At 36.7% G+C, this 12,449-nt stretch overlaps 1 protein-coding gene and 1 long non-coding RNA gene across 8 annotated transcripts in view; one reads left to right on the plus strand and one right to left on the minus strand.

The window, feature by feature from the left end:
• PDE4D (phosphodiesterase 4D) overlaps nucleotides 1-12,449 on the minus strand; it is a 1,509,235-nt gene that overhangs the window by 1,462,286 nt on the left and 34,500 nt on the right. The window contains exon 1 of one of the 7 annotated variants that reach the window (XM_021076865.1): nucleotides 9,400-9,525. The exons of 4 other annotated variants lie outside the window; for them this stretch is intronic. The gene's annotated coding sequence lies outside the window, so the exon portion shown is untranslated. Of the gene's footprint in view, nucleotides 1-8,558; nucleotides 8,680-9,399; nucleotides 9,526-12,449 lie in introns of those variants that run through there. 2 more of the 7 variants (XM_021076866.1, XM_021076864.1) reach the window with 2 other exon arrangements.
• Nucleotides 9,628-11,308, plus strand: LOC100523871. Its single transcript, XR_297824.3, has 2 exons — nucleotides 9,628-9,873; nucleotides 11,102-11,308. It is a non-coding gene; the product is annotated as an uncharacterized LOC100523871 (long non-coding RNA).

A 12,449-nucleotide genomic window follows, 5' to 3' on the forward strand; every position in this document is an offset into this window, starting at 1 on the left:
CCATAAACATGTTAAGATTATGTATAAATCTCTACTAAATAGAATATAATCTTCAGAATCTAGCAATTGAGAAATGTCACTGTTTTTAAATGCTTTGGGGTAAAGACTATAAGAGTCTATTATTTTTGTTCAAATCCACCAAAATAAAAATATTGTTTAGATGTTAGACTGAAGATATTCTTTTTCAATGTTGCCTTTAAAAGTGTTTGGAATATGCCAGGAAAATAAACAAGTAAATGGAGTTATGGGAAATTCTTTTTGGCACCCCTCATTCAATCAGATAAATATGAAGATGTGAAATAAGTAAACCCTTCTATTTCTTAGGTCAGGACATGAACATTAGAACAGATATTTATTTGTTGTCTTTTATTTCTTAAATAGCTTAATTATAAATTTGGCTTATACTAGAGGAAAGTAATTGGTTGTTAAAATATCTGAGGTTAATATTGACTTATCACCCAACAAAAATATTTGACCCTAATATATCCAGAGAAAAGAACTAAAATTGGTTTATGATGTTTATTAAAAGAAAATTAAAAGTTTATGGAGAGATTTTTTTTTCAACAGCAATGATCATAGAAGTATTTTTGGTTACTGAGTAGGCATCTGTGTTCTTTTTTATTTATGATATAAATATTTTTGCTAATCTCCAAAAGTTTGCAGTGGAGAGCAATCAATTTACCCTCTAGAAAGTTGAGTGGTTACAAACCTAACTTGGTATTAATTATACCACTTGCTCAACTCCATGCAAGAAACAGTTTTCCAAAAGCTATGCATTCTCTTCATAGCAGTTTTCCCCAATAATAAGCTAGCATTCACTGCAAAATTCATATAAGAAATAGGAAGGAGTGGCTAAGTTTTTTATCAGTTATTAATACCTTTGGTGCCCATTTTTCATTTTCTTCTTCCTTTTCTAAAACTACAAAGCAAGAGATTCAAACCCCAGACACAGAAAAGGATGGGCTAAGCGGAAATAGAAAAGTATCCCACTACCATTTTCTTCACTACTGGACATAACAATTAAATCGAGGATTTCCCATTTGGCTCAGCGGAAACAAGTCTGACTAGTATCCATGAGGACACAGGTTCAATCCCTGGCCTCTCTCAGTGTGTTGAGGATCTGGTATTGCTGTGAGCTGTGGTGTAGGTGGGCAGAAGAGATCCCGTGTTGCTGTGGCGGAGGCTGGCAGCTACAGCTCCAATTTGACCCCAGCCTGGGAACCTCCATATGCTGTGGATACAGCCCTAAAAAAAAAGAATTAAATTGATAGTTATCTCTGTAATCATCATTTTCAGTTATATTTTAATAGCCTATAAAAATTGTTAATGTGAGATTAAGAATTGAAAACTAAAGTCATATTCCTAATTTCTTCTAGATGATAAAGGTTATTTTTTTTTTAATTTAACATATACTTAGTGGTTATGTTTAAATCCTAAATCCTATGTAGACATATCAGAGAACAGAAACAAAAGGAAAGGAGAGGAGATGGTATGAGAGACAGTGGGAGGCAGGGGGAGGAAAGGGTGGGGGGTGGGGGGAGGAAAAGAAGGAAAAAAGACTAAAAAGAAAAGAAGAGAAAAGAATAAAAGATATGGCATAAACTGGCAAGCTGACTACCAAACCAACTTTCTATTTTCTCCAAAGACAAAGAGAACTCAGGGGTGAGCCTCCTTTCTATCAGGTGGGGCCATGTGATTGAACTCCGGCCAGAATATGCGAGTCATCCTCTATGTGGCTTCCCCTTTGCCAAAGCACAAGGACTTGGAAACTGGTGATAATGAGGTGATGAGAGAAGTGCCACAAGAACACCACTTGAATGAAGGAAACTTGCCCATCAGGAATATCCATTTTGGTAAACTGGTACAACAGTATGGAAAGCAGTATGGAGGTCCTAAAAAATTAAAAATAGAACTACCATATGATCCAGGACTCTTACTTCTGGGTATCTGAAGAAAATGAAATCACTATCTCAAAGACATTGTTCACCCCATGTACATAGCCGCATTATTCATAATAGCCAAGATATATCAACAACCTCAATGTTTAAAACCCGGATGAATGGATTTTAAAATGTGATACACACATGCATATACACAAGGTAGAAGGTTAGCCATTAAAAAAAGAAGGAAATCCTGCCATATGCAACAATGTAATATGAAATTTGAGGGCATTGTATTAAGTTAAATAAGTCAGACAGAGAAAGACAAATACTGTGTGATCTCACACTTCTATGTGTAATGTATAAAAGCTGAATTTATAGAAATGGAGAGTAGAATGGTAGTTGCCAGGGGTGTTGTGGAAAGGGGGAGATGTCAGCCAATGAGTACAAACTTCCAGTTATACTATGAAAGAGTTAGAGGGATCTAATGTACAGCACAGAAATTATAGTTAATAATACAGTATTACATACTTGAAAGTTGCTAAGAGAGTAAATCTTAAACTTTCTCTTTCTCACTGAAAAAAAGAAAAATGATAACTGGAGACATGATGCAGATGTTAGCTAACCCTATGGTAGCAATCATGTTGCAATAAGTAGCCCCTCCTTATGCATGGGAGTGTGTTCCAAGACCCCCAGTGGATGCTTGAGATCAGGGATAGTACCAAACCCTATATATACTCTTTATCCCTACACATACTTACCTATGATAAAGTTGATTTGAATTGCCAGCATCACTACTCTTGAACTTTGAAGCCATATTAACTAAAATAAGTGTTACTTGAACACAAGCACTAAGATACCATTACAGCTGATTTGATCACCAAGATGGCCACTAAGTGACCAATAGGCAGGATATGCTGGGCAAAGTGGTAATTCGAGTCCAGGGTGGAAGGAACAAGATGGCATTCATCAAGCTACTTAGATTGTCATGTAATTTACAACTTATGACTAGCTTATTTCAGGAATTTTCCATCTAATACTTTTGGGTCTCAGCTGACCTCAGGTAATTGAAACTACAGGAAGCCAAACCTTGGACAAGGAAGGACTACTATATGTAAATGTATTAAATCAACTCATTATATGCCTTCAACTTATACAATGTTATATGTTAACTATATCTCAATAAAACTGGGGGAGAGGAGAAGTTAAAAATATTCTTTCATTATAAATTTTAAACTACTGGAGAGTTCTCTTATCCAATCACTAAAGATACAAGAAAGTCAGGATGATGGATCCGGATGGCAGTTTTCAAACTATACTAAAATCATCTCAGCAGATGTATAAAAAGCTCCTGATAAAATTTAACATCCATTTATGATAAAATCTCTCCAGAGAGTGCTTGTGGAGAGAACATACCTCAACTTAATAAAGGCCATATATGACAAGCCCACAGCTACCATCATACTCAGTGAAAAGCTGAAAGCATTCCCTCTTAAATCAGAAATACGACAAGGATGCCCACTCATGCCACTTTTATTCAACATAGTATTGGCAGTCCTAGCTACAGAAATCAGGTAAGAAAGAGAAAGGGAATCTAAATTGGAGAGGAAAAAGAAAAACTGTCACTGTTTGGAAGCCCCCATTGTGGTGCATGGAAATGAATCTACCTAGCAACCATGAGGTTGCAGGTTAGATCCCTGGCTTCACTTAGTGGGTTAAGGATCTGGCACTGCCTTGAGCTGTGCTGTGGTTAGCAGATGCGGCTGAGATCCCACCTTGCTGTGGCTGTGGTATAGGCCAGCAGCTACAGCTCCAATTGGATCCCTAGCCTGGGAACCTCTATATGCCACAAGTGTGGCCCTAAAAAACAAAACAAAACAAACAAAAAAAAAAAACTGCCACTGTTTACAGATGACCTGATACTATACGTAGAAAATCCTAACACCACCATCTAAAAAAATACCAAAGGTCAATGAATTCAGTAAAGCTGCAGAATACAAAATTAATATACAGAAATCTATTACATTTATATACACTAACAAGAGACTATCAGAAAGAGAAGTTAAGGAAATAATCTCATGAACCATTGCTTCAAAAAGAATCAAATCTTTAGGAATAAATCTACCTAAGGAAGCAAAAGACCCATCCTTGGAAAATTATAAGACAGTAATGAAAGAAATTGAGGATGACACAAACAAAAGGAAAGTTATACCATGTTCATGGATTGGAAGAATTAATATAGTTAAAATGATCATACTATTCAAGTCATTCTATAGATTCAACACAATCCCTATCAAAATATCAATGGCATTTTTCACAGAACTAGAACAATAAAAGTTTGTTGGTAACACACAAGATCCCCAACAGCCAAAACAACCTTGAGAAAGAACAGAGCCAGAAGTATCAGGCTCCCTGACTTCAGACTATACTACAAAGCTGCATTCATCAAGCCAGTATGGTACTGACACAAAACAGACACATAGATCAATGGAAAAAATAGGGAGTCCAAAAATAAACCCACTTACCTTTGGTCAATTAATCTACAACAATGGAAGCAAGAATATACAATGGAGAAAAGACAGTCTCTTCAACAACTGGTGCTGGGAAAACTGGACAGATACATGTAAAACATTGAGATTATAACACTCCCTCACACCATACATAAACATAAACTCAAAATGGTTTCAAGACCTAAATGTAAGACCAGAAACCATAAAACTCCTAGAACAAATTTTTTTTTTTTACATAGCACTATTTTTTTGAATCTGTTTCCTAAGGCAAAATATGTAAAAGCAAAAAATTTTTAAATGGGACCTAATTAAACATAAAAGCTTTTGCACAGCAAACGAAACCATCGATAAAATGAGAGAACAACATATAGAACAGGAGAAAATATTTGCAAATGATGTGATCAAAAAGGACAAATATATTATTTATATCCAAATATATTTTTATTATCAAAAAATGGGCAAAGGAGCTGAATAGACAATTTTTCAAAGAATATATACAGATAGCTAACAGGCACATGAAAAGATATTCAACATCATTAATCATCAGAGAAATGCAAATTGAAACTACAATGTGATAATCACCTCACACCTGTCAGAATGGCTATCACCAAAGAGACTACAAATAACAAGTGTTGGCAAGGATGTGGAGAAAGGGGAGAGATTCATTTCATTTTTATTTGTTTTACTTATTGTGCTTCCAGTATGGTTTCATCTAAAAAAAAAATTATATTCTATAGTGGGAGAACTGCTCCAGACTTACCAAGAGCTCTATTAGGAATAATAATATTATTATTATTCCTAATAGCACTATTAGAAAAAAAATCAAACTCTTAACAGTGCACTCAAGCAGGCAAAATGTATAACACTCTCATGGCCAATATACCAAAAAGCATAATGACCTTCCCAAGTACAACCAGTTAAAAATTTGGGATTAAAAACTGCTGACTGAAATTTCTACATCATTCAGAAAGGCATTTTAACCATTCATTTTATTCCTGGGATGAAAAGATCTAGGAATAAACATCACCTTAACATACATGATTATTCCCTTAATATAAATAGAGCCAAAACAGGAATAAAAAGTCCAGGAACATCTGTCAAAGTTTTCTAACTCACTTTTTCCTGTGAGGCAATTATGTCCTCTAATACCTTGTCATTAACAGTTCTAAATGCAGACTGTGAGGGAATGCTTATCTGACTACTGGCTTAGTGCTATATCTAAATGGAAGGAACATTAGGGCACCAGCTTACAAAACAGGAAAATCTACCGCATTGAGGGAAGCCGACATAGCTTATAAAGCTAATCAAACCAATCAGCAAGAAATGTCTGTGATATTTTCCATTTTAAAAACTAATCATTTAAAATCAAGTATACTTTATTAAAAAAAACATTTTACTTGATAATGTATACCTTTTATTAATATACTAATAATAGTTGTCATAAGTAACATTTACATGGCACTTAGAAATTTACTAAATATATTTTCACATTTAATAACCACTTTTATTGCTTACTAAATATATTTTCATATTTAATAACCACTTTTATTGTCACAGTAACCCTATTGGTATTTGTTTTAATTTTTATTTTACTTTGGAGTATAGCTGATTTACAATGTTGTGTTAGCTTCAGGTATACAGCAAAGTGATTCAGTTATACTAAATGATTCAGATATACTCAGTTATATCAGATTCTTTTCCCATATAGGTTATTAAAGGATATTGAGTGTAAGTCCTTGTTAATATCTATTTTATATATAGTAGTGTGTATATGTTAATTCCAAATTCCTAATTTATTCCTCTGCCCCACCTTTCCCCTTTGATACTCTATGTTTGTTTTTGTCTGAGTCTGTTTCTGTTTTTTAAGTTCATCTTTATAATTTTTTTTAGATTCCATATGTAAGTGATATGGTATTTATCTTTCTCTGACTTATTTCATGTATTTTGATCATCTCTAGATCCATCCATATTTTTAGTATTTTTAATACTCAAACAACAGAGAGATGAAAACCTTTAACTTTTCAAGATCGAACAGTAAAGACTTTCTTTGCTTTAAGTACTTGCCCAATACTGGAAACGCTTTTAGAAGTAAAGAAAACTAACTAGTGCTATGAACTTCTGTAATAATAATGTATCATTGTACAGTACATCACTATGTACAAAGAATTAAAATGTTCTTTCACAAGCACTTTCTGATCATGCTTCTGATATTCACCAAAACAGTGAAATACCAGGACACACATCATTATTTTCATTTTACAGACATAGAGACTGAGGCTTGGAGAAATGTAATGACTATGATTTCACTGACCCCATGATTTGCTATACTATTCTGCTTCTTGGAAATCAGAGAGACAAAATTTTGGCCAGTAACTAATATAATGTGGAATTGTATCACACGCATATGTTATATAATTAAAATGGAAAAATTCTGTAATTATATAAAACTCCTCCTCTTCCAATGGGTAGTGTCAAGCTCCGTAAACAGAGGGAATCATCCGAATCTAAAGCATTTACCTCTTTCTGAGGTGTTGGGGATGGAGGACAGTGTTTGTTTCATTTTGTTCTTTTGCTCTGCTTTCTCTAAAACATGCTCCAGGTGGAACAACAAGTTTTTTGAAAATGCCAGCTAAAAATAATTAAATTCTTCAGCAAGAGTAAGCAATGAGATTAGTCCTAGTCCTAGTCCTATATATATATTACTGGGAAAAAAGTCTCAGAGACAAGCAAGCCCTTCCAAAAGCAAAATTCACCATATGAAACACAGGAAAATGTAATTCAATCAAGAATTTTTTTTCAATCTGGATTTACGTCATTGCTTTACTAGGTAGTGCTAATAGTTTCCAAAAGCCAATTTGTATTCAGGAAGATTTCTCAAGTATTACATCACGAACACTCCTTCTTGGATACATCTTTTGTCAAATCCATCTGTCTATGGCAGATATGCATAGTTTCATAGAACCTCATCTGCAAAAGAACGTCTACACTTAGACAAAATTGGTGATAGGAAATAAAGAGAAGTAGAGGGAACAAAGATGAGCTACTGCTGTTTGGGAAGTATTTCCCTTTTTCACAACACCTGGCTCATGGACACCTGTCCACTGGGCACCTGGCTCCCCTCTACTCTTTTTTTAATATCCTGTCCTTTCATGAAAAAGAGATGTGATAGCAGCTTTTTAGCAAGAAGTGAAGAGATGAAGGTCCTGGAAGAAGCACCAAGGCACGGTGTCTAGACTCTCACTAGAACTGCCCTGAGCCGTGCTCTAAACACTTTCTGAATTGGATGCGCAGCTGATCTGAGCGCCACACCTCCTTGAGGGGTGAGATTATAGTCCTTCAAGAGATGCACTCTTCCCTCCACTTGCATTCCGTTAGGAATGTAGAGCCATGTCAACTACTGCTATTAGTGTCCACAGCTCTAACAACTCAAGAAATGAACTCGCTCTTCTATCTCAATAAAGAAACAAAAGTTTCTCCATAAAGTAAATGCATTTCTGAAAGCATATATTAGAATTACACTTTTTAAAACTATTTTACATACATTTGGCTGATAGAGAAAAGGATTCTATGTTATTTTTCTTTCCTTTTACAAACCTCATCCATTTGTATGACCTAAAAGGGGTCATATTTTAGAAGGCAAAAATCTTTTAACAATGAAACAGCATGTCCGGTGTGACCAAAACATAAAATTTTTACAGAAATACAACTATTTTACAGAAATACAACTATTCTTTTCCTATGGATTAAATCATGTCAGTCCTTTAAATAGGTGCAACCAAATAGAAACTGCTCTTGGTATAAAAATAACATTTTTACAGGAATTGCCAAGTACTCTAGCTATTAGAAGTTTATATTTGCCACAGAAACCCATGATTTTTAAAACTCTTCAAGTGATTTATGCTTAAGATTATACACAGCACAAATATATACATTAATATCGGCAAATCTAAAGAGGAAAAATTAGACAAAAAGCAAACTGGAAAACAATGCCAAATAAAAAGAAATTACCTAGCTTTGTGCTATATTGAGAAAAAAAGTATAAAGGTTATTTGGGAGAAGGAAAAATTATTTCTCAATATTAACTCCATAGACAAAAGCCCAATTTTCATAATAAGCTAGGAGAAATCGATAATGTTTTAAAAATAAAAAGTGAACTGCTTACACTCACCAATCTATACCCAGTATTAATTCTATCCTGCAGTGTATGCTATAGAAGGTAATAAAACGCTGATGTTTCCTAGTTTCTCGTTTCAATCTGCTCCAGCTTTCTCTTCAACCTGGTTAGCAACAGAAGTCACCCCCAGCAATTACACAAACCTAACAACGGCTTCCCTGGGATAATTTGATCCGCTCCAACCACACATTCCAATCCACATACTTTCTTCCGTTACGGTTGTTGTCTGTGTGTGTTTAACATGCTTCTTGAAAGGCTTTTTTAAAATATCGAGCCAAGGATTTCTCATCCAGCTCGCTACCACATCAACAGAACCAGAATATGATTTAGTTCAGCTTCAGATGACAGTACAGCAAAGTATTACTGTCATTTCACATTTCTCCTCCTTCTGTGCTCTTAACTGCTGTGCACCTGGGTCGCTACAGGACTGCCTATCATGAGCTGAGCCCTCCCAGCTGTGGACCCTGGGGGGTGGGAAATCTTGAAACTTGCCTGACTCAAGGGCTCTCAGCCGTTGCTTTGTCACCAACAGCCTGTATTAACCTGCTCCTATTGGACCTTTATCACTTTCCTGACCCCACAAAACAAACCTGGCTGGCAAATGCAGTGAACAGCCTCCTTGAAAATGCAGCTTGACTGTGATTCATGGCCAAAAGCTGGAATAACCCTGCCAGGTCTGAGAAGCTTTACGATTAATTGCATTGAACTTGATACATAGAGAACAGCACCTTGAAAATGAATCATCTGCTACTTCAGTATTTTCTAATCACAATCACTCCCTCTCAGGGCATGTAATTAATTTACAGAGTTAAAAAAAAAAGTCAGGATTACTCACACAGTCTTGAAGATGCAATGTCAGCTATTTAGGACAGAAACATCCAAGGCCGTGTTAGAACTCAATTACGACTACATATGCGTTAAAACAGGAACTGACAGGCCTCTGGACTACAGCAACTATAGGACTCGTGCTTCTCGTACGCTGAGCTATAATTTATGAAACTGAGCCCCAGATCCAGCCAATCACTTAGCTCCTCATAACAAGTCCAACTGGCTCTGGAAAGCTGAAAGGGCTGCACTAGAACAACAAAGATGAGATATTCTACACAACAATCAGCTTATCTGGAATCCCTTTCCCTTGCAAGGCCAGAGAAAAATCGCAGCTTCATTGTCTGAAGGAAGAGGACTCAGGAAAATGCAACTACACCTGAAGCAAGATCTTTTATGGCTTGGCAATCCCAACCTTGCCGGTGTGAAAGGACCGACCTACCTCTGGAACCCGGAGGGCAACTGTGGCAGCAAAATCCCAAAGGTAATTTTCACCTTTCTTTTAATTTTTAATAGGAGTAATGCAGAATCAAAATGATAGACATTAAGTCACTCAGGCAGTTAGGTATGCTTTGATTTTATTTTACCTTTTTCTACTCTCACCTTTTGTAGGATCATTTGTTATCAAGTAGGAGTTGAGGGAGGCTTAATGTACCTGAAATAAACCTGAAACCAAAATCATTTGTGGAGGAAGAGAGATCATTTTCCAGAACCGTTTTAGAACTACCTTTCCAGACGGGCAGCCTTTTCATCTACCCACAGAAACAAGCATAAGGGCAGCTCAGGCAGGGGAGGAGTGAAAAGGGGTTTAATGGGTACAGCTACATACTCTTTGTGTCTTAAAGGGAATAACTGTGCTCAGGAAGTAAATTAGGAAGATAGGTTATTGTTCAGCTCCTCTGGCCCTTGGCACATAGGCCAAGTAAGAATGTACCAGGATGTACCTTGGTGGGATTGCTGGGGCAGAGAATGACTTAAAAGCAGGTTGGCAGAGCCCTGTGTGGTCCAGGTTTTTGTTTTCTTCTTAATATTTTCCTTATTTCCTATTACATTTTGAAGTATTAGTTACATCATCTACTTGCTATACCATACTTCCAAATTTGTACTTCTTAATGGATCTGTGTAAAGCATTTGTAAGTCTAAAGAAGTGATTGAAATAGAAAAGCAAGAAAAAAATGGAATTGACCCACAGGTAACCCCAACATCACACCCTTAGATACTCGACATACTTTACCTAATGACAAATCCTTTAAAATCCTCAGCAAATGGTGTGCCTCCTTTAAGAAATTTTGCAGCAAGTCTAACATTAGCAACCAAAAAAAAAAAAAAATAAACTTTTAAATAACTAAGTCAGTCATTATGCTTTCAAAGTGAAAACAGAACCTCCACAATATCCAACTGTCAGTTCTCTATGCTCCCAAAGGAAGAAGCTGGGAATGGAAACTAGCTTTGTTTAGTGATGAAATAGAAGCAACAGTAACAGAAGAGCCATTGATGCACGTTTTGTTTGGTATAGATAATTGACTGAATTCAACTTGAGACTTGACACCAAGAAGAAAAACATAGCAGTACACAGGGAACAGAAAAAGTAATCCATTGGCAATTCCTCCACAATTTGTTCTCTGAGTTGTCCAATTTGTGACTAGCCACAGAGGAATATTTTGCTCTGTTTAAGCATTTTCTATTTAATTAAACCTTTGTTTATTTAACAGTGTTGCTGCCTATGGTGACTGTGCTAGAACTGAAACTTCTCAGGAAGCCAGGCTGTTAAAATTGTGATGCCCTGTACTCAACAATACCATGGATTATCTAGTCCAAAGTGGAAAGCAAGCCCTTACGGTAATGTCATTTGCATCCTCAACACCCAGAACGCCCTGTTTCTCTTTCCCTGAATAAAACTACATTCAAATCCCATTGAACACCCATGTTCAAACCTCCATTTGTCAGCTGACAAGACCAAGAATACTCTAAGGTGTTTAAGTCATTCACGAGTGTCTAGAAATTTCCATAGGAAAACTTTGACAACTTTGAAGGCATGCATCTCCCCACCCAAGACCCTAGCCAACAACCATCCTACAAGTCCGTGAGTTCGAAGTTCCCATGGCTTCTGTACAGTCCCTGTGTCAACATAAAGCTAAGTTTCATACACACCCTGGATCCTTGTCCCTTACAAACACTAAAGGTTTTGTTTGACTTAACTTCAAGCTGTTCATCTGTTAGTAAGTACTGCTCACCCTAAAACACATTCATGATGAGAGCTTTCTAAAACACCAGTATGGCCTTCCCCTCCAATAATCATAATACTCAGATTAGCCTAAGATGTGCTACTGGGCAGTTTGGCGGTGGGGTGGGGGTGGTAGATATTTAGTGCCTGGAGCTGCCACAGAGCAGGGAAAACCTCACACTGGAACGAAGGAAGTAATCTCAGTACAGTCCCGCTTAAGCCAATTATCTGTTTACATTTGATTTCAATACCCTATTGAAAACAATGCAGTGGAGGAGGAAATGTAAGAATACATAGCAACACTCTAACCTTCTTTTGCCTATAGTTGTTATTGCAGTGTGTTAAAGTCTGATAGCAGGCCTCACTGTCAATTCATCAGGGCTTGTGCTAGCAGGTTCTGGCTAGAGACCATCTCCGTCATCACCATCACCTAAGACCTGTTGGCTGTCCCATCAGGCACTAAGAGGCTCATGGTCTGCAAGGGTCCCCAAACAGCTGAATCCAGTTCTCACTTATTTCCTTGAGCTCAATCTCACAGATAAGAATTAAGATGATCCCCATCATAGAAAAGCAGCTCAGAAATGCAAACCTTTTTCTGAACCAAGAGCTATCAGCAAATCTCAAATATCAGAACAGCTCTGGTTGACTGAAAAGTGTCACGAACCCTGGGCCAAGAATGATTTCAGGCTCACAAACTAATCTGTCTGGTCCTACAATTTATGTGAGCAGAGTCACTCATGAGAAAACTCTTAAGAAACGTCCAGGCCACCCCACACCCCTGACGTTAGTGTATCAGACCAGCTGAGAGTGGCAGGATGTTAACTGCCCTCCAGGTG

This window comes from Sus scrofa, chromosome 16 (genome assembly GCF_000003025.6).
Source record: "Sus scrofa isolate TJ Tabasco breed Duroc chromosome 16, Sscrofa11.1, whole genome shotgun sequence".
Classification (NCBI taxonomy): Eukaryota; Metazoa; Chordata; class Mammalia; order Artiodactyla; family Suidae; genus Sus; species Sus scrofa.